This window comes from Ambystoma mexicanum, chromosome 11, assembly GCF_040938575.1.
Source record: "Ambystoma mexicanum isolate Mex_15411 chromosome 11, UKY_AmexF1_1, whole genome shotgun sequence".
In the NCBI taxonomy this organism is placed as follows: Eukaryota; Metazoa; Chordata; class Amphibia; order Caudata; family Ambystomatidae; genus Ambystoma; species Ambystoma mexicanum.
The window spans coordinates 594,363,268-594,388,550 of NC_090934.1; the positions used below are offsets into that span (position 1 = coordinate 594,363,268).

The 25,283-nt window shown below is 48.0% G+C and overlaps 1 protein-coding gene across 1 annotated transcript in view; it reads right to left on the reverse strand.

Annotated features, from left to right (window-relative positions):
* Window positions 1-25,283, reverse strand: part of NADSYN1 (NAD synthetase 1) — a 1,375,099-nt gene that overhangs the window by 810,566 nt on the left and 539,250 nt on the right. The window lies entirely within an intron of this gene.

Here is a 25,283-nt window from a genome sequence, read left to right on the forward strand (position 1 = left end):
GGATATCAGGAGACGCTGGGCGTTGCCAGGCATTTCGTCTCAAGCTGCACAGCTCATCGCAGAATCCTGGGCTCCATCCACTAGGAGGAGCTACGACGCGGCTTGGGCCAAGTGGAAGAGCTGGTGCATAGGGAAAAGTTTTCAGCCCGTTTCTGCGCCTGTAGTGGCGATATTGAACTTTTTAGATCACTTGTTGCAAGACTGGAAAGCATTCCGGACCATAGGAGTGTACAGGTCCGCCATATCCGCGGGACATCTCCCTATCAAAGGAGTAAGAGCGGGCGAGCACCCAGCGGTAGTGCGGCTTATCCGAGGAGCGAAATTTAGAGTGCCTCCGGAGCCTCGGTATAATTCCGTCTGGGATGTTCTATCGGTGCTTAAGCTGTTAGAAAGTTGGCCCAGCAACAGATATTTATCGCTGAAACAGTTATCAGGGAAATTAGCGATGCTATTGTGCTTAGTGTCTTGCAAAAGAGTGTCAGACGTCAGAGCACTGGATATAGACAGGAGATCGTTTGGCCCAGAAGGGGTGACGTTCTCTATTGTAGGTAGGACTAAGACAGGAACGGCGTCAGTGCACTACCCGTATTTCCCAAGCAGAGCGAAATGGTGCGTAGCAAGCTGCGTGAAGGAATACAAGAGTAGGACAGCGGAATTCAGAGCAGCAAGTACTAAACAATTGCTGATAGCGCGCAGAAAGCCCTTCAAGGGGGTATCCACAGCCACGATAGCCAGATGGGTTAAGGAGATAATGCTTGCAGCAGGTATAGATGTGGAGAAGTATGGGGCGCATTCAGTGCGAGGAGCGATGGCGTCTAAAGCCTTTACGACTGGGGTGTCTCTTAGAGATATTATGTTAACAGCAGACTGGTCAAATGATCGAACTTTTAAAGAATTTTATTTTAAGCCAACTGAGAATTTAGCAGTTACAGTGTTGGGAAGCTTTGAACAAGCATAATGCTCGCCTCCAGTCTTGTCATAGAATAAAGATTACCCCCGCTATCTGCGCAGGGAGTATTCATTCTATTAAAGACTAGGAGGCGAGCATTAAATTCCCACCCAATCCATGTATGGTATAAGAGATTATGAGATTACATGAAGTGATGATATTATGATAATGTCAATACATGGATGCCACCCTGATGTTTTTGCTTTCTTTTATGTCTAGGAGAGGAGCAGAAGAACAACTGATATAGGAGGTTAGCGACAGGAGTCGTCTGAGATCGAAGAAGTTCGATAGTTGGTTGCAGTGTTTCGAGTCATTGCCAGTTGCAAGGCTTGGCGGATGTTCGCAATAAGACTTTCAGAGCGAGTAAAAGAGAGGAGGAGCCCAGGGATAGGAAGTGGTTACGACTGGGCTTGGAGTATGATGGACTACAGAGACTATGGGGGTTGTAGTTCTGAAAAGAGGAAAAGTCTGTTCAGACTGTTTCAGTGTTTGTTATGGTTTTAAAGTTTTGTTGAAACTGCTGAAGAGTAGTGAATTAAAGAAGTTGAAGCATAATGCTCGCCTCCTAGTCTTTAATAAAATTAATACTCCCTGCGCAGATAGCAGGGGTAATCTTTATTCTCCAATATCTATTTCATGCGTGCACCTTTTGGGCGGCCGTAGACCTGACACGTGGGGCCGGGTAGGGAAATTAGTGCTTGCTTTTGAACATTATTTTAGTGCCACCTGTGGGAACTCTGTGCTTGACTTAAGCATACGCAGGTGTTTAAGATTGTAAAATGATGCATCATTTTTAAACTTTACTTTTCTGAAGGGAAAACCCTAATTTTTGAAATGGTTTAAAAAATGCATGTTGTGTATTTGAATATAAAAGTGATTGCTTAACACAGTGTATTTGTGTATTGATCAGAAAGAGCTCCAAAGATAAAGTCTAGTGGCACCAATAAAACCAATAAGGTTTTGGCTGTTTTGCATATTAAAGAGTATTTTGGGAAGATAAGAAAGACCAAAATGACTCATTTCTCTCTTTGATAATTGTATGCCTGAATCCCTAAATACCTAAAGCACGATGGGTTTGGTATGCGTTTCTTTTGTTCTTTTAAAGTCACCCTAACAAAGCTTTGGTAAATATCGAGCATATATACAAGCTTGGCTATCAAAGACTTTAGCTGTCAGAGCAGGATGACTGCTAACAGCTCACAATTATTCGCAGTGTCGTGAATCAGCCAGACTCGGAGAAACCGAACTGGCTTTGTATTTAAAACATGACAACCAGTACATTGAAAATAAAATGCTGCTACTCTGGAAATTTGCTGCCGTCGGCCTCGTTGTAAGTAAGTCTACGTTGGTATGCAGAAGCACTAGTCCGTCCACATGCGAGTCTGGACAGGGCGCTGCCCCTTCACGCCTGAACGCTGTCGTCATCTCAGAGTGGCCTCAAAGCAAGCAGAAATGACCATCCTCAAACAGACTTAGTTGCAAAAGGGCCTTGGCAACTTGTACTCACCCCTGCTCCCCAGTTGTCACGTTCCAAGAGTGTTCTTGACAGCACAGACATTTTACTGACGTAACAAGGAGGTTACGGATATTCTCATTCACACAACTATTTCCCGAGGGCTGCTTTGTAACTATGCTGCAATTTAGAGGGCGTGGGAGGTTGGAATTCTCTTTGTGGACATATTTCTGTACTGTGGGCTCCGGAACACAACGCAAGAATTTTTTTCCCGTGTTCCCTCAGGCATCAAGAACGTTACCGCCTTAACAATCTATCAATAACTTTAATTCGGCCTGGGGACATAAAGGTACATCATGACACATATGAAAACATTAAACATTCCATCCATGTAGAAATCAATCAACTGCAGTAACTCTAGAGCGTGTTCTATCCCAGAAGGGTCACAATTCTCAGCAAGCGGCTTCTGAGCTTAGGCTAGAGAGGGAGACTGGACCGTTAGTACACCATTTACAGCAAATGTTTGGGCCACGAAGAATCAATTAATGACCTTTTCCCCAGCACGGGCCATTGTAACTTATTTCCATGAGGGGCATCAACCTTGACCAGGGGGTGGGCTATGAGTTAATCTATCTTACTATTTGCTGGGGGTGGGTGGCAACTCCTGCCAAAGCTCGGTATTCCTTCTGCCGCACTTGGCTCCCTAAGGACAATTCGGATAGAGTGGAAATGATTTCTGCCCCCCCCCCGCATTCCCCCAGGTGGCATATCCTGCTAACACCTTACTGGTTTTGGCTATGGGGATGAAAGGTACGGAATTTGTAGTGTAGGCCCTAGGTGCGCCGTCTGCCCTCAGAGTAAGGGTCTCCCCCCCTTCTGGGGAAGAAGCAGGATTTTGTGTAGTCGGAATGGGTTCATAGCCTCTTGGGGACGTTGGCCCTTACACAGCCGGAATGCTTGTGCTTTTACTGCTCACTCGGTTATTGATGGTGTGCCCCTTCCAAACCGGTTTGGCTCCATTTTTGGTAGGACAGGATATGGGGGAGGTTGGTGTGGCCATCGCCGATGTATGTAAAGCTCCTTTTTCGCCCTGCAAGCTGGTGGGTGCCTGCCTCCACCCCCCGACCCCCGTCCCGTGACCCATCCTTTCCAATTACGTCAAAAAGTGAAAGGACTAAGATCTTCAATATCTTGTATTTGGACATAACAGTCCTGCATATGCACTCGTTGGCTACTAGTCCCACTTTGCCACCCTGTTTGGGAGTGCACTTCACTACTTGTTCAAGGGGGGTCGTTGAGCAGGATAGGCTCACTGTTGCCGTTTTCCCCCGTTGGAATATCCTGCATCAAGACAATCCAGTTTCCCGGCTTTAACTGAAATGATTGAATGAAGAAGAGACGGATGCCTCCTCTCCCTCCTATATCGCAGTATTGGAGGGGAAGAGTGATTCGAGAAGGCACAGTTGTGATGGGAGGAGTTGGAGTCCCAATCTACAAAGCGCAGTGGAAACACATTAGAGGGTTGACCAAGAGTGTCTCTTTAAGTTATAGTATAAGCTTGATACATGTTAAATTCATCCATCAAAGACATTTTACTCAAGATGCCTAAATAAGATACACCTTTACAAATCCGATTGCTCTCCGAGATGTGGTTTCCTTGATGGTGGGTTTTTACCCCTAGAATGGAAATGTAAGGCTATTTCTGTCTTTCGGGAGGGTGTGTTCCTGACGTCCTCACGAATGAATGGATTGAAGTTCGGGCATCATCCCTGATGGGCCTGCTGGGTTGGGAAGGGTCTGTTCCTAATGGTGTTTAGAGACACTGGGGTCTTGTACTGGCCCTGTCTAAAGCCTGGACGGGAGGGGCGGGATGGGGAGGGGGGTTGGCTGGGAGTCCTGCTCCTTCTGCCCGGGGTTCCTTGAAGGACATTGCCATGATACATGAATATGAAAGTGAATTCTGTAATACACTGCCACCCCCGAGTAGACCAAAAGAGTGTGGGGTCCTTATAAACTATTTCTTTTACAGGATAACTCTCAAACATTGGATACTAATCACACGGGCACCCCCGCTAGGTCAAACTGAGGTAAGTGGTCTTGAAAGTCCTTTGTCCCGAGGGGTTGGGCCCTCGGATTCGTTCGGTTGGATAAGCTGGTTCAGGTTACTTCACTCATGGCAGTTGACTTACCTGAGATTCGCTCTGCTCCTTTTCGCTTGTACATTCAAAATCGACTCGTGCAGAAATATAAAATGTTTCTTTTCAGTGTTTTATTTTTCTTGCAATAATGCCAGTTGATAGAATTGTTAAGTTGTCTATGTGCTTAAAAACACAGTAAACAAGTGATATATTACTGAGCTCTGCACATCATTCCCTCTTAATGCGGAATTACACTAGAACCTGCAGTCAGTCCCACGCACCCCATGTTAGGTGTAAAATAAAAACGGATGCACTTAACTGTATTCAAATATCAAAACAATGTATTCAGAGGTTCGTCGTTTAGAATTTCTCTGTTTTTATTTTCTTCTTTTGAGAATTAATCTACATAAAGAGCACAGGGCAGGGACAGAACTTCAAAAAACAGCATTTTGCACAAAAAACGTTCCAAAAGTCCAACAGTACAAATCGTTTTTGCTGCGTACATGGACTAAAATACTGTAAAAGCAGTCAATGATTTATACTATTAACATCATTTCATGTCAAGAGGCACACAGGGCGGTGTGATTTGATTTGATTTCATAATGAAGCCAAGCAAAAATACATGTCAAGTCCTTTTGCAGAAGCTGAGCATTTAAAACAACGGAGTCATTTTCCCCAATGACTAGAACAAGTAATATCAACACCACACGAGTTGGGTGCCAGCCCTTTATCGGGTAACTAGCCAACAAATAGCCCAAACGTGTAGAGTGTAATTCTGAAGGAACCAAACATTAGGTGATTAATATGATATAACAGACTCAGTACCTAATAACCAAGTGTGGTTTACAGCAGCTATGGTATTTGTATGTAGTAGCCACAGAAGAAATTGGCAGCCGTGTTCACCACACTTGGTGCAAACTCATGACAGCGCCCCTGCCTGTGTTTTGGGATGTTGCAGCAATCCGAATGTCACAAGGCCTAGTAGGACCATTATTGTTATTTCATCCCTGTCCCCCCCAAACTCCTTTTTAGTCTTGTGCGCCTTGAAACACCATTTGCTGTATTAGCGCTTTATAAATACCCGATAAATAAATACATTAAATAAATGTTCTGCTACTGCTTATGCGGTCCACCTTCTTATCATGCTCTACTTCCTCCTCAACTTCTGCAATTTTCGGATATACCCCTTTTCTACAGACCCCTTCTCTTCACCAACCTCCCGCTCTTCTCAACACTATATCCTTTTTTTACATTTTTTTTTAATTATAGGTTTTCACACAACAAAAACAACCAACCCTGCAAGCAACCACCCCCCCCCCCACCCTCAACGCGGTTCCCATCCCCTTCCCTCAGATACTGGTGTCTTCTATCTATAAAAAAAAAACCTTTTGTTGTCTTACTGACGGGATTACAAAGTCCTTTGTTACCTGCGAAACCAAGGCCACCTCAGGAGACATTTTTCGTATATGGGTTAGAGTCCGGCTGGTGGAGGTCCTCTCGAATCCTTGAACTCCTGGTGGCATATAGATTATCAACCTTCCCTTAGTCTTTGCGTCTGATCTCCCCCTACCTCAGATGTTACAATATTTGTTAATAAATTCCCTCCAGGTGTTCTCATGCGCTCCAACCTTCCCATGGAGTCCCGCAGTGATTCTTTCGATAATGCATATGTTCATTGCCACATTAAGCCATTCTCTCTTGCTTGTGGTCCGGGCACACTTCCACCTCATCACTAGCGCTTTATAAATACCCGAGGGCAGGTCCGTGCTGCGAGCAGTAAGGGTACTGCCAACCCCCGCACTCTACTCAGTTCTCCCTCTAATTCCTTCAAGTCAAACAGGATTAGGAAGAGTGTGTTGCCCCTGTGTACCCCTTCCAGGTCTTTTATACAACCCAGCACCTTGTCCCAGAACACTTATCCAGGGGCATCCCCACCACATATGCCAGTAATCGGCTCGGTCTCCACATAGGCGCCAGCAGTTGGGGCTCGCCGTCAGTGTTAGGGAGAATTCTCTGTTCAGGCTAATTTCCGAAACCTAGGGAGTCCCCCAGCAGCTTTGTTGGATTTTTGGGGTTTATTTTTTTTCTCCTGCTAAGAGTGAGACTCTTTTTCTCCCACTCTTAGACATGATTTGAGGTGTTCCTTTGACTTTGTATGTGTTTTATGGGCTATGGGGTCCTTTACCCCATAGGGCTTCATGTGTTTTTGGTATGTGGGTTACACAGCACCCTCCGTGCAGTAACCCAGGGGTGTCGTAGCAACCCCCAAACATAGGGCCGCATTACACGGTAGGCGGTAAGGGTTAACGGTCACCGGTAATTGTACTGGTGACCGTTAACCCTTACCGCCTTACTACGAGGTCCCTTAGCGGGTTGGTACTTTAACGCCTGCTTTTAGCAGGCGTTAAAAACCAACCTGCTAAGGGACCTTAGTGCCAATTACGGCACCGCAAATTTTCGGTGACGTATTTAGCACCTTGCCCATTCCCAATATGCCCTATGGGGCAAAAATGGGAATGGGGAAGGGCAATGGTGGAAGGGGGAATTACCGCCCCGCCAACCTTGGAATAGGGCGGTAATTCCCCTTTCCACCAAGGCGGTGCCGGTATTTTACCGTCATGGACCAAGGTGCTAATAGCACCTTGGTCCACCGCCTACCATGTAATGAGGCCCATAGACTCCATACCCTGGGACTGACTACTGTCTCCCAGGGCATGTAAAGTACCATTGGCTTTACTAGTCTTAAATTGTGAACAGAACCAGTACAAACCATTCTATTGTGGACGCAATGGTCGGGGCAATTCGATGGCCCCGGGGTCGGTTGTTCGAGGGGGCATTGTCCAGTCCCCCCGACTGAGTTTTGGCTGGTGGCAGTGGATACTACTTTTTATATTCGACCGCGAATATATTCCTATGGGATTTTCCCATTGTCCGAGGCTACCACTTTTTAATATAGCCTCGAACATACCGCTGGTTTATTAAATTAATATAAATTCACCGGTTGGTATTTTTTGCCGAAACTTGGTTCCAAAATGGCGTTTCTGTTCGCTTCTGTGACTCCAACCCAAGTTGAGCCCTTAGTTCCACTTTTTGGCGGGCTTCTCCACAGACGCCTCCAAAAGTGGTGCCACTCTGTATGGGTACCACAGGGAGTGTGGGAGGGGGTTTAGGCACCCTGGACTGAGTTGCCTCGGCAACTCAAGTCGCACTCTGGTGTGATTGGCCCAGCATGTTTGAGTGACAGCTAGGACTGATGAATGTGGGTTTTCTGCATAAAAGCAGGGCTTTGGGGACTGGGACTTCAGACGTCGCCACAGGACCAAAGAATCCGAAGAGGGAGAAGCTGAGCCGACCTGCAACGACGACACCACCGGTGGAGCCCTGCTGAACCGTCTCACCACTTTTCCCGACGACAGAGGAGATCTTCAATCTGAAGAGTCTTCTTCCTTTGACTGGTGGGGATAACCAGTTTGCCTGCCTTTTCGCCTTCCCGGATCATCTCATGGCTGCCTTGCCTGTGCCAAGCACCCCGGCAACCGGAATACCACGTTTTATCCACTACCGTGAATAAAAGGTAGTACCTTTTAACCGGAGACCTCCGCGACTGGTTTCTTCCCTGGCAGTGCAACAGCCTTCAGCTTTCCTCCACGTCGATATCATCTCTTCCTCTGGACGACGCCGCGACTTGCACCCGCTGCCAGGAACAACTGCCCCCGCTGGAGGATCCTCTCCACTTTAAAGGTACTGTGTCCGCCTGGCCTCTCTCGCAACGGTCTGTGTGGGGTGACTCTTAAAGCCTCAATTTACCACTTGGGTTGTCCCTAAGCTGGCTAACTGAACTTTTCTAAACTGAACTAATTCCTTTCTGAACTCTCTGCAAGACTCTCCAAGTCTTTTAAAATGTGTGATCTTGGGCGCTATGGTGTTCTACTCTCTCCAAGAGGGAGCTTGGCCTCTGAACGTTTTGCTCACAAGTAGACTTTGACTTTCCTGCCTTGCTAAGTGCTTCTGAAGGATTGTGTTGTGTGCTGTTCCTAATTTCTGCCTCTTCCCTCCCTTTTTCTTAAACTTATTGGAGTGCCATCTTTAGTTAAGCGCTCACCTCTGTCTGGAAATAAGTGGTGTTAACTAAGACTTGTCAAATAAGGAATAAGGGATGTACATATGATAATAGTGACTGTGATTTTGAACTTACTTATAATAATAGTGCTAGAATGTTTCTAAGTGTGTGTTTAAATAAATAATTATATACTTGATACCAAAGCTCTGGTCAGTGTTTGCTTGTGCTACTGTATTTTGGTACCTATCTTGTATAATCTATATACTGTCTAACTCTTCTTGAGAGAAGTCTGGCTGCTCAGCCACAGCTACCAGGTAAATCTGGGTGGTACAGACAGACTGCTACCAATTGGGTTTACTGCCAACACCTGTAGTCTTAAGCCTTTTGCAGTGGTCCCTAAGGGAACTGCACAGGTTTCTGCCTAACAACCTGGAACATCTTTGAGAGCCTAACGGGATCATATTGCCAATGGTGGAGGAGCTTGAAGGCATGCATTTTATATTGGCTAGAAATCTAACTCTGTGGGGCCACTTTACACAGTTGTGACCACAGCTCCGTATCCATCTCTCGCCCCATAACCCTTTACCAACTACGTCTTAATTTTACGGTGGAACTATTCCCTTCAGTTACCAATTCCCTTCACATAGCTGAAATCAGACCCTTCATTTCCGTTCTTTTATCAAGGAGTTTCTCAAAGGGGGTAAGACCTCTCCGTATATCGTCCCTCCATTTCCCCCCTATAAGCACCCCTTTTAACTGGAGGTATTAGAATACCAAAAGGGCTCCCCCACCCCCAATGGTTCTCCCAGGTCCATTAAAGTAAGAACAGACCCGTCCCTCCAGAGTTGACCAACCCTTTCCAGATTTGCCTTGAACCATGCCTGAAATCTTTCTGGGGTTGGGATCGCATCACGTATTACAGATGCCCACAAGTGGCTCAGAGGAGAAGGCCATGTCGTTACCTCCTGCATGTCGGCGCCCTGTCTCCTCATCTCCCATATTGTCCCCAGAATCGGGTGGTCTCGAATCGCACGGGGGAGCCTGCATCTGGGAACCCACAACCACTCCCCCACAGTGGCCGGAGACAGGTGGATATTATCCAGACCAACCCATTGGTATTCCTTCTGCATTCTAAGATGTCGTATGAGGACCCTTAGCTGAGCTGCCTTATAATACAATTTTACATTTGGAAGACACACCCCCCTCCCCAGTCTTTTGGTAAGGTGAGGTCCTCGAAAGATATCCTCGACTTTTTCCCATGCCATAGAAATTTCACCATAGCTCCCTTTATCTCTCTGAAATAGGCCTCTGGGTCCCGAATTCGAAGCATTTGAAACACGCAAAGAAAACATGGCAAACACACCATCTTCAGGGCAATGAGGTGTCCAAGCCAGGATATGGTCCGTTTTTCTCATCTTTCCATGTCTGCCCAGAACCCGGATATGAGTCCGGGGAAGATGGCTTTAAATAATATCTAAGTGTGCCCAGGTTAACCAGTAATCTAAGTGGATTGAACCTATTTATCTCTCCGTCCCCGTCCAGTGGGAACAGGACAGATGTAGCCCTGTTAATCTTAAATCCCAAAAGGACCCCGTACCGCTCGATCAACTGGAGCACCCTTGGTATAGAGGCTAGGGGGTTGCTCACATGTAATAACATATTGTCTGCGTATAAGGCAACCTTGTACTCCACCCCCACCATAAATCCTTCTACACAGGGATCTTCTATGATTCTCTGGGCCAATGGTTCCAGGGAAAGCACGAACAGGATCGGCGAGAGTGGACACTCCTGTCGCATGCCCCTGCTTAGGGTAAACCAGCGGGAATAGTCACCATTAACTCTGACACAAGCCTGGGGGGAAGCGTAAACCGCCATTATACCCCATCTACCTCTAGAGCCCAGGCCAACCCTATCCAACACATCCCCAACGAAGCCCCACTCGACCTGGTTAAAGGCCTTTTCAGCATCCACTGAAGGAGAGCAGGGTCTCCTCACAACCCCTGGGCCTCATGAATCAGATGTAGGGTCTTCCTGATTGTGTACGCACCCTGAGGTCCCTTTATGAAGCCCACCTGGTCGGAATAGATCAACCTGGGCATGTGTTGTTCGAGTCTTGCTGCAATGACTCATGTGTAGATTTTAGCGTCAATATTTAGGAGAGAGATGGGGTGATAAAATACACATTGGCGCGGGTCCCTGCCCTCCTTGGGTATCACTGATTCTGGGGCTTCCCCTGACTCCAAGATGTCATTAGACAGTACTACCATGAACAGGATGAGGGTGGTCATAAAAGCCTTATAAAAACCAGCTGAGAAGCTGTCCTCCCCCGGGGCCTCCCACAAAGGAACCCTTGGCACAGCCCTCTTAATTTCCTCAGCTGTTATGGGAGCCTCCATTGCCGCGGCCTCCTCAGGGGAGAGCCTGGGCATATGAATTCCCTCCAGATACTTTGTTATTTCATCGGTTCCCAGACTGGAGTCAGTTTTATAGAGCTTTTAATAAAAGGATGCAAATGCTACCTGAATCCCTTTCACCCCATGGTCCTGTGGTATGTCAACCCCATCGATCGCCTTCACCCACGATCGCCCCATTGTCCCCTCAGTCTAGTAGCCATGAGTGTGTCCGCTTTATCGCCTTTTTCATAAAACCTTTGTTTCAAGAACTGTAGTTTCCTGATTATTTGAACTTCCTGTAGTAGTCTTAGCTCTTCCCTATTTCCCCTTACTTCCATAACCCTCTCCTCCCACCCCTCCATGGCATCTCTGGCCCTCCTATCTAGCTGCGCAATCTCGGCCCACAGCCTGTTTTATATTAAAGTCCACTCTTGTTTCTTCCGGGCCCCTTCTCTGATCAGAATCCCCCTGCATGTAGCCTTCACCACCACCCAAACCGTTCTCTTCGAGACCTCTCCTGTGTTATTTTTCGTACAAAATTCCTCTATCTCTCTGGCCAATTCGGCATGGGACACCGGGTCTTTCCACAGTGATTCATTGCATTTCCATTTGGACCCCCTGGGCACCATCCCGTTCCAGTTCAGGTCCACCGATAACTGGTCATGGTCTGACCATGAGATCGGAGAAATCTCAGAGCTCAGTGCTTCGCTTCACAGACCCCTGGATAGGTATATGTAATCAATTTGAATAAAAGTGTTGTGTGGGGCTGAGTAGAAGGTATGAACTCTCTCCTCTGGGTGCATGTGCCGCCATATGTCCCTCAGCCCATAAACCTCTAACATTTCAAGTATCTCGCCATAGGCCGTTTTAGGCACAGTGTTATTACCCCCCCATCTCCGGCCTGTCTGTCCAGTTTTAAAATCGGCCCAAGCATTGAAGTCTCCCCCCAATATTATACGGCCTGTGGATTCAAGCATTATCTTCGGGGGAGTTTTCTTCAGGAACTGCTGTTGACCCTGGTTTGGGCAGTAGATTGTAGCAAATGTGAATCCCACCTTTTTAATAATCCCAGAGACTAAGAGTGGTCTACCCTCCTTGTCAGCCCAAACCTTCGTAACCTCCATTCATAGCCCTTTAACAATAAGGATTCCAACCCCTGCTTTTCTTAGGAGCCCCGATCCCCAGTATTCTTGACCAAGTAGTATCCTCCCGGGGATCCTCCGTTCCTCCCCCCTAGCGTACTTAGTCTCCTGGATAAACATGACATCTAGGCCGGCTCTTCGAAATTCCCTAGACACTAAAGACCTTTTTGTGGGGGAATTCCTCCCATTTACATTCAGTGTCCCCACCCTCAGGTGGCCTCTCCCCGCACCATCTAAAGCTACAGCCATCCTGCTATTCCCTCACGCACGGGTCCCCATGAAACTCCGGGCGGCCTGGCCACATAAATCCATCCCAAGCCAACCAAACAACACAACTTGAAGATCTGTATCGTACCCCACACCCTAGTGACCCCCCCCGCCCCAGATCCCTAATGGGCGCCCAAGCCCTCCCGGTTAACGTCACTAGGATAATACCGAACCACCAGTTGAAACCAGATCCCAGTCGGTCCCACGACCCAAAACACCACATTACCTTTGAGCCTCCTAACCCCCTCACGCCCCGGTCCCATCTGCCCAAACCTCAACTTTCCAGACTATCGTCTACCTCACAGCCGGGCAGTGCCCTTCTCAAACAAATTGCATTAACAAAAACACATTGGGGGCCTGCTTGAACATGCATTACCCCTGTTCGTCTCAGAGAGAACCTCTCTGATCATGTATAACCACCTTGGCTGCCGCTCACTATGAATCATGTGTCTGCGATAGGCAATGTGTTCAATTTCCTATATTTCCTGGATCCCGGGATCTGTCTTCTCCTCGAACCCTTAATCAGCCACTGCCTGTCCCCTTCAGCCTTCTCGCCACAATTTTTCGATGTGTCGGCTTCTCAGAGCATCTCCCCTGTGACCCTCCGAATGTCTTCCTCCGTTGTCAATCTATATTTGTGTCCATCAAATTCAAAGGAGATGGAGAACGGGAAACCCCACCTATACCTCACTCCTTTCTCATTTAGCCATTTCGTCAGGGGCAAGCACACCCTCCTCCTTGTTAGGGTCAGGGAAGACAGGTCCTGAAAGATAGTCACTCTGGATGAGCAGTACATGACCGGACCTCTCTGCCTTGCTTTTTCCAGAATGTTTGTTTTGTCTGCGTAATTATGGAACCTTGCGTGCACTAACTTCGGGCCTCCCACAGCCCCGCACGCACAGTGAATTCTTTCAATCTCGGCTTTGTCAATGGTGTCATCCTCGAATACCAATTTCGTGACCTAATGTAACGCTCTCTTCAGGTCCAGCTCAATCTCCCCATCTCAATCTGGGATACCAAAAATCCTAAGCTTGTTCCGCCTCTCGCAGTTTTCCAAATCACCCATTTTCATCCTGACCTTCCTCACGCCTTTCCATTTCTGACCTCCACATATCCATTTGTGTCTCTAGGGTGTCGAGAGAGGATTGATTGTGCTCGACTTCCTCCAGTCTCTCCTCCATTTTGTCTATTCTTTATGTGATCTTATCCACCCGGCCCCCAATGTCCGCCCTCATGTTCCTGATTTCTTCCATTAATGCAGTGACATCCTTTTCGTAGCTGCGGATTCCTCTGGGGCAGGGGCTATGACAGTCTGCGCTGTGCCACCAGCTCCCAAACCACCCGGTGTGTAATTAAAGACGGCCAACTTCACCTTTGTCTCCATGCACCGTTACCTGCTGTTCCGCGCCATGCTCCTATTGAGTGTCTCCCACCGCCCTCAATGGGCGCCGATGGTCGGTGATCTCTCAGCGTCACCCCCTGTAGGTATGCCTCCAAGTCAGAGGGTGTCTCTTTTGTCCGTAGCCTGGGAGGCGAGCACATGCCCCGAGATCGGGGGTCCTCACCTCCAAGGACCGACCCAATACTTCTTCCCCTTCTGAGGGACAAGGGAGTCCCCTGCCTCCAGCAACCCTCACAAAGCTGGTGCCACAAGGGAATAGTCTTCCAAAGTTCTTTTTTGCCCGCTAGCTCCTGGAGGCTGCCTGTTCCATGGTCCCCTGTTGCACCAGACTATTGGAATCCTTCCCGGATGGGCATCGGCGCAAAGCCACACCCAGGGGAATGGGGGGGTAGGGATTGGCTCCCGGTGACTCCAAAGCACAGGGTGTGCTGCTCTCCTGGGCCCTGTATGGGCTTTATTGCCCCGAGGCGTGGGGGGGAGTGGGGTGGTAGGGTAGTGCAGTGATGTCCCCTGCTCCCTCAAGCATTTTCCAAAGGGTGTCCCCTTCGGGTCCTATTAAGGCTCCTGCCCTCCTCCTCCTCTCCCAGAGGCCAGGCATTTCTGGCTATGCAGAGCATGCAGTCTCTATGCAACCCCCACCCCCCGTGAGCTGTGGGTGCTCTCCTGGGTTCTCTGATGTCAGCCTATTTAGGCGCCAGCCCACCTTTTCTCACCTTAAGCCTAGACCAACGCAGGAGCTCTCCCGGCTTCCTAGCTGTGGTGTTTCGCTGAGGCTACCCCTCCCCCAGGCGGGCCAGCACCAACACTCGTGTCGGCCGCCTATCTGGACGAGTGGGGGTAGTTTCTCCCTTTGCCACCGGAGCGGGTGCTTGCTGCAGTGAGGAGGGGTACAGGCTTACCTCCCCACACTCCCTCGGCACACCTTCTTCGATGTCTCGGAGGACAGGGTCTTCTGCAGGCCACATCCCTAATGCGTGCTTCAAAGTACAGAGCTTTCACTTTCACAGCAGAGGTCGGCGGCTGATTCTTTACGATTCCGGGGTCGATTTTGTCCACGCTTGAAGCTGTGGCTGCAGTATATGGTCCCAGGTCAGTCTGTCGGCTCTGCAGGATGGTTGGGGGAACGAAAAAAAGGGGGGCTCAAACCACTTCATGGGACCGTGACCTGGGAGGATCACGCAGAGGCTCCTGGCATCAGCGCATCCACTATATCCTTTTGAAAATTGCTTCAACACTAATACATGTAGCTCCTTTTTCAAGCTCCAACCCTAACCAATAGAATCATATAACCTTCTGATGCCCCCCCTTTGATTTTGGCTCCCCGTAAGGGTCTGCACCTGGGCTGTCAAATTGTTGAGGGATGGGGTTTGGTTGTGCTTAATGAGCTCACCTGGGGTTGTACGGTTGAGCCAAGCCTTCAAATGGATGGTCTACCATTTTGGATTGCACTAGAACCTTTGACATGTCAGATAACATGTGACATGCCGTTTCAGAACTTGCCAACTCTGCAAACCCTGGTCGGTGCACCATAAGTGGTTTTCCCTTGCCTGCTTTCCCAGTGTCTGGTCTGACAATTGAGCAAACTTTGCCTGCACTGAAATTACCATTTTCCCTCATGCTTCCCGAGGATGTAAACTGCCTACCTCTAAACCCATCCAAGGCTAAATTCGCCTCATCGGTCCACCCGCTAAAAAAACAACCTGTCCAACAATGGCTCAATGATATGCGCCTAGAAGGATTTGATTCAGAACTCTTAGACTCAGCAAAATCCTTAGGCTTCACCATTCAACATGGTAGCATGTGCCTCTAGAAACACATAGCCAAGAAGGCCCAAATAGCCTGCCTCAGAATCTCTACCCTTCAAAAAAATCAAACCATTCATCCTACCGCGAGTCTTCTAGACCATAGTGCAGGCCCTTGATGTCGAACACATCGATGAGGGAAATGCTCTCCTGGCAGGGCTCCCAGCTGTCCACTTGGCTCCCCTAAAAGCAGTCCACCACGCTGCAGCAGATCTTATTACAAGAGCACAGAAATTTGACCGAATTACCCCCATTTTACATGAAATACATTAGCTTCCACTCCAAGCCAGGATACTGTTCAAGATACATGTATCATCTACAGAGCAGTCACGAGGAGCACACCAGCATACCCGGCAGACAAGCTCCACATAGTGCCTTGAACGTCAATGGCTCAAACACCCAACCCCCTCTAACCAATCTGCATACTTCTCCAATCATACCCTCTACGACTCATGCCTCAACTCTGCAAAACGCACTTACTTCTCTGACCTTCTCCAGTCTCATTCCACTCACCCTCGCCGCATTTTCCAAAAACTTTAGCCCGACTTCTCTCTCCATCTAACCCTGATCCCTCCATTTCCTCTTCTCTCACTGCTACTATCCTTGCCTCCTCCTTTTCTAATAAAGTTCTCAATCTCTGTCAAACTATCCTCTCCTACTCCTCCTCCTACTCTCCTCCTTCTCCTCCCTGTACCTTTGCTAGGTCCTCTTTCTCTCCTGTCACTCATTCTGATGTTACCCTACTCCTATCCAACACTCATCCTACGGCTTCTCCCTCTGACCCCATTCCTACCCCCCTCATCCCTAAAATCTACCCCCTCATACCCTATCTCACCTCCTTCTTCAACATCAACCTCTCAACTTCCACTTTTCCTTCTCCTTCTAAGCACGTGACTATCATCCCTATTGTCCCTATTGTCAAAATACCTTCTGCTAATCCCCATCTTGCTTCAAATTATCGCCCCATCTCTCTCCTACCCTTCCTTTCTAAACTTATCGAACTCATTGTCTATTCTCAACTCTCTTCCTTCATCTCTAACCACTCCCTCCTTCCCTCTACCCAATCCGGCTTACGCCCACTGCACTCCACTGAAACTGTCCTCACCTCTGTTCTTAACTCTCTCTTCTCTGCACGCTACTCAAAGCACTTCTCTGTTCTTATTCTCCTTGACCTTTCCGCCGCTTTTGATACTGTCAACCATCCTCCTCTCCTCATTTGGCTTCAAGGACAATGTTCTTAATTGGCTCTCCTCTTATCTTTCTAACCGCACCTTTTCTGTCTCCTGGGTGGCTCTACCTCCCCCACTTATCCCCTCAACCACGGCGTTCCCCAAGGTTCTGTCCTCGGCCCCTTTCTTTTCTCACTGTACACCTCCTTCTTAGCTCCTATTATCTCCTCTTTTGGTATCTCGCACCATTCTGCGCGGATGATGCCCAGCTTTTCCTCTCCTTCTCCCATTTCTCTACTGACATTCATGATAAACTATCTTCTTTCCTCTCTGCTATTAAATCCTGGATGTCCTCTCACTTCCTTACTCTTAATGCTGAAAAAACTGAACTCCTTTTCTTCCCTGCTAACACTCTTCCTCCTCCCTCCCCTCCCCCTTTCATTCTCTTTCCCCCCCTCCCAGCTCTCCTTCTCTCCCCATGCCCATAACCTTGGTCCTCATATTGACCCTCGCCTCTCTCTATCTCACCACGTTTCTCTTACTGCCAAGTCCTGTCGCTTTCACCTCTACAACATTCGTAAAATTCAACCCCTCCTTACCTTTCAAGCTACTAAACTTTTAATTACCTCCTTCATCTTCTCCAGACTCTACGTTTCCTCCCTTCTCTTTGGACTCCCCTCCTCTCATCTCTCCCCTCTCAAATATATCTACCATTCTGCCATCCGCTCCCTATGCCATCTCTCACTTCTTGATTCCATCTCCTCTTCTCTCACCTCACTAGGTTGGCTCTCTTTTCACTCCCAGCTCAAATTCAAGTTCCTCTGTCTTGCCTTCAAATCCCTCTATGGTCTTGCCCCGCCCCCCCTCTCCTCCCTTATTACTTTCTATACCCCTTCTCGTTCTCTCCGCACTGCTAATCTTTTCCTACTCTCTCCTCCTCCACCACCATCACCCTGCGCCCCCTCACGCTTCTGCTCTTTCCAACTCCTTGCTCCCTTCCACTGGAACCGCCTCCCCCTTCACATCCGCTCTTCTCCTCTCCTCCTACCCTTCATTTAGCTCTTCTCTAAAATCTTATCTCTTTCACTCACCTCCCTAAGACACTACGTTTCCTCTCGTTCTCCCTACCCCTCTCTTCTCACTTCTTACTCCTGCTCTTCCTTAACCCCTCCATCCTAGCTACCTCCTTCCTCCCTACCCCCTGCTCCCATCTAGTCTTACTTTTTCCTCCCTTCTTCCTCACACATTCTTCCATTCCCCTCTTTCTCCCGCTCGTACCTCCCCTAACATCTACTATTCCCTTGCACACCTCTGCCCCTCGCTACTCCTCCCTCACCTCTGCAATATTGTAAATTGTTCTTTATACTGTTCAATTGTCATCTTATGCTTACTGTATGTTACTTGTTCTCATGTAAAGCACTTTGGATTAAAGGGCTATATAAATTCAATAAAATACAAAATACATGCACCTCGTGCAGCAAATCGACCAACCGGCTTGAAGAACAACTCATCCACAAAGAGAGGAACCGCAAACAATCCTCTTTGTCATGCACCCATCCTCTGGAAGTCGATCCTGGGGTCAGCTTGGAATGCCAAACAATTCTCCAATTTCAGAAAGCTCTAAAAACATGGCTCTTTCAACAACACCTGACGAAGGACTAATTACAATGGACAGATACTGATGCACAGACCTCAGAGTACTGTGCTACTGTTAAAAGATGGCAGCCCGGGCCCAGACGGCTTCACCGCTGTGTTCTATAAAACATACGCGGAAATCTTAACTCCATATTTAACCACTCTATTCAACACTTTCAAGGCTACAAACAACATCCCTGCGTCCATGAACGAAGCAAAAATACTAGTCTTCCACAAAAAGGGGAAGGATCCAGAAAAACCAGGCTCATACCGCCCAATTGCCCTAATCAATGTCGATGCCAAACTCTATACAAAGGTCCTCGCCAACAGACTAGCTCCCCTGCTCCCCAATTTAATTCACCAAGAACAATCGGGATTCATCCCAAACAGGAAAACCCACAACAATATTACATGAATAGTACACCTCATAGAGAAGACGGGAATCATGGAAATCCCCTCGGCAATAATCTCGTTAGACGCCGAAAAAGCATTCGACCGGGTAGAATGGACAATGCTATTTGCTACACTACGGAAAATGGGCATGGGAAAGGCCTTCATAAACATGATTCGGGCCAATTACAACTCACCGATGGCCAGGATTGCAGTTAACGGGGAACTATCGGAGCCCATCAGAATAGGAAGGGGCACAAAACAAGGATGCCCCCTGTCACCCCTACTATACGCAATCTTCCTACAACCCCTCCTAGCAAAGATCAGAGCGGCCCCAGACGTAAGGGGCATAGAGATGGGAGGACATATGCATATGCGGACGATATGTTGATGACCGTGGCGGACCCAAGCAACACGCTCCCCCTCCTCATCCAGCAGATAGACAACTATGGGAAGATCTCGGGGCTGAAAATAAATAAGCAGAAATCGTCGGTAATGGCCTTGGCGGGAGACAAAGAAGAAAAATACAAGACGACTAGAGACCTACAACTACAAACGGCCGAAGAAGGAGTGAAATATCTGGGAGTAACGTTAACACCAGAGATCAAAACCCTCTACAAAGGGAACTACCCCAAACTCTTAGAAGACGTAAAAAGCGATTTAAACAGATGGAACACACTATCAATCTCATGGTGGGGCAGAATAACAGTCATCAAAATGACGATCCTACCCAGACTGCTGTACCACTTCCAAGCCTTCCCCATCCGGATTCCACCACCGGCATTTTTTAAGACACGCTCCAAAACAATCACCAAATACATATGGCAAGATAAAACACCGAGATTGTCGCAACAGGCGCTTAAAGCACACAAACTCGATGGGTGTATGGCACTCCCCCACTTTAAGAAGTACTACGAGGCGGCACAACTTTGGGTGATACAGGAATGGATAACGGACACCTCAGAGAAATGGTGGGAGGCACAGGATAGAGCTGTTGCAAGATCAAATCTGCACCACCTCCTATGGAGGAAACCCGAACATCAACATCGAAACATCAAACTAAGCGAAGTCATGAATACCATCATGGAAGTATGGAACAGAGCACCCAAGAAGGGAATCCTCATGATAGATCCCGCACCTTGTATACCAATTTTCGATAACCCAGACTTCCCCCTGGGAATGGGGAAAGGATTGTTTCAAAATTGGCACAAAGCGGACTGTACAAAAGTGGGAGATATGCAGGAGGGACATCAGATCAGGACCTTCATAGAATGCCAGGAACTGCTGGGCCTCACGGATAGGGACAGATACCAGTACGAGCAGCTCCACCATTGGCTCACAACGCCAAGAATAACAAAGGCACTAACAAGGGACCTCACCCCATTCGGGACATATATGATGACTCAAACGGGTGAAAAGTAATTTGTCTCCTCTCTCTACAAGTTCTTAAATGCCCAAGAAGAAAACATCACCTGGCAGTACATGAAAAAGTGGGAAAAAACACTAAGGAAACAAATAACGAGGGATCAATGGATTTACAGTTGACAAATAATCCCGAAATGGACACGGGCGATACAAACGAGGGAAGCCTGGACCAAAGTAATGATTCAATGGCACTATACGCCGGAGAGAATCCACAAAAATGTTCCCAACACCACAAGGGAAATGCTGGGGGGTGGGGGGTTGTGATTCCATGGAAAATTGGAGACACATATGGTGGGACTGTAAGGAACTGCAACAATACTGGGGGGACGTGAAAACACAGATGCAGGAAAATCTTCAAGGGTACGGCTAACCTAGGAGAAGAAGTATGGATGTGCGGCATGTGGGCCCCCCCCGAGACAAATCCCTCACAAGGACACAAAAACAAAACTTTATGGGCTTCCTCATTGCAGCGTGGCTAGCTATAGCACAAAAATGGAAACAAGTCTCCTCCAACCACACAGGAGTGGCTACACAGGATCTGGACCTACGTAGCAATGGAGAGGATCACATATAATATTCAAGGAGACAGATAGAGTTTTGCCACAGATTGGGGTGACGCCATAGACTTCCTGCAAAGTGATTACATGCTGCAATGGTGCCCCCACAATATCCGTATTCTAGACATGTTCGCAGGCTAGGAGAAACGCATCAAAGGGTCGCTGGGTCAAAGCAAAGCCGTTAAAACCGTTGGGAGGGAGAGGGGTGGGAAGATGGGGGTTGAAGGGGACAATGTTGAGTCCCGATGTGCATGTTTGAAGAAATGCAAATAAAAATATTTTGAGAAAAAAAAAAAAAAAGATGGCAGCCCAAATGCCGGCCGTGCTTTAAACAATAAAAAGAGAAATAGAAAATATGATTTCTAGATACCTGGGGCATATGTGCAGGCTCCCGCAGCAAGCCCTATAGAGATTCCTGATGCACCCCGATGTCACAGCAACCTCTAGAACAGGACGGCAATTTCTTTAGTTTTGTATGCTAATTGACATGGTTAGAGTTCCAGTCCCTTAAAGGAAGAGTGGTTTTCTTATTGTGGTGGTAAGTAAGATTGAGGGGATCTTGTTCCGAGTGACCAACGCCGGTGGGGTGGGGTTGGTTTGGTGACTTCCCTTTGGGCCTGGTGGTCTCCTGACTGCTCTTAAAGGGCCCACGTCAGTAAGGCCCTGTGACTCTCCCCTGCCATAGGATGGGGACCAAGGGAGTGTGACCAGGGCATCCACTGTTTACTACCTCTGAGCCCATCATGCTCTAGCTTGGGGAGTCTCCGGGTCCATGGTGTCAAGAATTTGCAGGGCGTCTCATGGAATTCTCCATGTAGAATATTTTTTTTCTAAAGCTCCAATTTTGCTATGATGATGCTAACATCTGATTAACAAACTAAATAAACCTCTGAAAAATGCACGTCAATCACTTTTTACATGAAACACAAAAGTGCAAAACACTTTCTTGAACACAGGCAAAAGTGCCAATAACAATCCAATACATTTTGGATGTTTACTCTACATTGACATGTTACTCTAAAACCTCTCGACCTCCTTCCATAATGCTGCAGAAAGAAAAATACAAAAGAAAAAAAAAAGTTTCAGCTAATTCTGAGCAATAGATATTAGATCATCTTAAACTCTTTCTCATGTCAATCACATTACACAACGTAAGTGGCAAGTGTGTACCCTTCTACCTTAAGTAATATTCTGCAACAGTGATTTGACATGCACCTGAAAGTGAACATTTCTATTTTTTAAATCAAGGTTTAAAGTGTTCTGCGATAGGTGAGAAGGAGGACTCAGGCTCTTTTTATTCATCTTCAACTTCAAAAAGTACTTTGTCTTTCTCTAAACCTATAACTCCAATCCTTACGCTAATTAAAAAAGTTCCCGGCAGGATAGCCAAACATAAATGAAGCATTCGGTCCGGAATTCTACGGTAACTTAGTTTCTTTCCCTACCATAAGAAAGGAAATAACAAATTAAAGCCATGATTTTGGAAATAGGCCATTGAAAGCGCTGGCTGCTGACTTCTGACCCCCAAAACTGTGTCTCTTTACCATAGGCCCCTGCCTATGTTTAGTGACAGGCATAAAGTTTGTGTCATGGTTATGTGCCATCCTGGGACTCCAGCCAGGCCTCATTGCATCTCTTCTAGGTTACTCTCAGTCTTTCTCCCTTCGGGGGAAACTTTCATCTTTCTTGCTCCTCAAGCTGGGTTTCTCTCAGTCTTCTACCCACTCTGTGGCTGCGCTCCTTCTCACACTCCACTCAGGGATTTCTTCCTTTTTTCTCCACTCTGGGACTCTCCTCTACCTCACTCCCCACTCTGGGGTATGCCTTTTTCTCTTTCTCCGCTGTAGGGTTTTGTCCTCTCACCGCTCCAGGGTTTGTCTCCTTCACTCTCTCTCCACCCTGGGGTTTCTCTCGTCTGTCCCCATTCTGGGGTTTCTCTGTTCTGTTTCCATTCCGGAGTTTCCCTCTTTCTCGCTCTACACTCTGGGGCTTCATCATTCTCTCCCCAATCTGGGGTTTGCCTCTTTCGCTCTCTCCATTCCAGGGCTTCTTCGTTCTCTTCTCAATGCAGGGCATCTTTCTTTTTCATCCCCACTCAGAGGGTTCTCTCTTTCTCATTTCCCACTCGGGGAAGGGGGTGGGTGTGGGGGGAGGGGTTCAGTCTCTCCACTCTCTGGTGCATCACTTCCTCTTTCTCCCCACTCTATGTTTCTTTCAGGCTGGCCCAACTCTGGGGTTTGCATCAGTCTCACCCCCCACTCTTGGGCTTCTCTGTTCTCACCCCGTACCGGAGTTGGCCTCTTTTTCTCTGCCCACTCGGTGGTTTTCCGTTCTCCCTACAATGTCGGATTTGCCTCTTTCTCTTTCCCCCTCTCCGGAGTTTCTACATTCTCTCACCACTCAGGGGTTTGCCTCTTTCTCCCTACTAGTTCCAGGGCTCTTTGCTCGGTTGCCCGACTTGCCGCACTTCTCCCGTTACACTGTAGCCACCACAAATCAGATTTGGCCCCACCCCAAAAGGGGATGGGGGATGCTTGTGGTCTCGTGCGGAAGGGATGTGACCTAGCAGTTGGGGCTGGACTACCCCTTTTGGGGTGGGACCAAGCCAGATTTGCATATGGTCCTTCCCCTTCTGTAATGGCTTGGCAGGCGCAGAACGATGGTCTGGAGGGTGCCCAGAGCAATGCCAGTGGTTAAGATTCGTTCTAAACCTTCCAGCCATCACCTCTTTGTTTTTGCTTTGTCACCCCGAGTGGGACGGGTATGCCCAGACGTGGGTCCCGTGCCTGCTGGGCCTAGAGACCCAAGCTACTCCTCACTGATGAGGCCCAACAAGGCCGAAACATGTTTGGGGATGCTTGTGGTCTTGTGCAGAAGGGATGTGACCTAGCAGTTCGGGCTGGACTGCCCCTTTTGGGGTATGACCAAGCCTGATTGCATATTGTCTTTCCCCTTCTGTAATGGCTTGGCAGGCGAAGAACAATGGTCTGGAGGGTGCTCAGAGCAATGCCAGTGGTTAAGATTCATTCTAAACCTTCCAGCCATCACCTCTTTGTTTTTGCTTTGTCACCCCGAGTGGGACGGGTATGCCCAGACGTGGGTCCCGTGCCTGCTGGGCCTAGAGACCCAAGGTACTCCTCACTGATGAGGCCCAACAAAGCCGAAACATGTTTGGGGATGCTCGTGGTCTCGTGCAGAAGGGATGTGACCTAGCAGTTCAGGCTGGACTGCCCCTTTTGGGGTGGGACCAAGCCTGATTTACATATGTCTTTCCCCTTCTGTAATGGCTTGGCAGGCAAAGAACGATGGTCTGGAGGGTGCCCAGAGCAATGCCAGTGGTTAAGATTCATTGTAAACCTTCCAGCCATCACCTCTTTGTTTTTGTTTTGGGATGCCGTGTCTGGTGTTCTCTCTGACTCGTATGAGAAAACAAAGGGTGTCTCACCCGCTAGTCCCAGGGGATCTCTCTCTCAGGTGGCCACGGCATGGCCATCGCCTTTGGATCCAGACCCTGGGGGTGGACCAGTGCGGGAGGATCACCTGGGTGAGGGGTCTTCAGGGAGTGGGGGGTGAGATAGCCGATGGTGAGACACGATATTCCCACTTATTTTGTATATCCAAACCATCCTATGTGTTAGGATGCTCAGAGGTCCCAACTCCCCCCCCCCCCCCCCCATTTTTACACAAACACTGAGCAGAGGAAGAGAGTGACAGAGTATCCAGACTAACTCTCTCACATCGTACTGGACATGTCCTGTTAATCGGGTCAGGCAAAGTCAGAAACTTAGTATAAAGTGCATACACCTGATACCAGTTAGCTTTCCTCACACAAATAAAAGGCAGAACCCAAAGACACACTCTGAGCAAGACGGAAAACGAGAACGAGTAACACTTCTGGGAGGAAGGCAAACCTACTGGAGCAGAGCGACGGACCAAGGGGTGAGAGCAGTGGGCTGAAAACCCAAAGAGTTCCCTACCAGAGGTGGTTGCCGCCGGCAGGCCGTGGAAAACACGTGGAGAAGGCCAGATCCCACAAGTGAAGACTGCATTGTGTTTCAAGGAAGCTAGCGACCCTCCCGGGTGAAGGGCAGAGTTGGGGAGGCGAGACAAAGTCTGTGGTACTAACCTTGACTCATGAATTGGGAATTGCAAAACCAAGAAAAAGAAGCACACAGCCGGTGAGTTGGCAAGCGGACAGAAAGACTGGTGTGTGTTAAAGTTTGAAATTCCAACATTTTATCACAAGTGAAGGCTGCACACGTGAGTGAGACATGAGGAAAGGCAGACCTGTGAATGAACTTTGAAGTTAAAGATAGCTACAAAATCACAGATACTAAGTAACGGAGTGGTCCGGCGAAATGAAGTAGCCCACTCAAAAGTCACTGTGAAAAGTAAATTGTTCAAAGCGGGAAATCGAAAGAACAGCAAAAGTGAAACAACAAGGTTTAACTCCTAGAGAAAGGAAGAGTGAAAGTTGAACTGTAAACTTTGAGTAGATGTG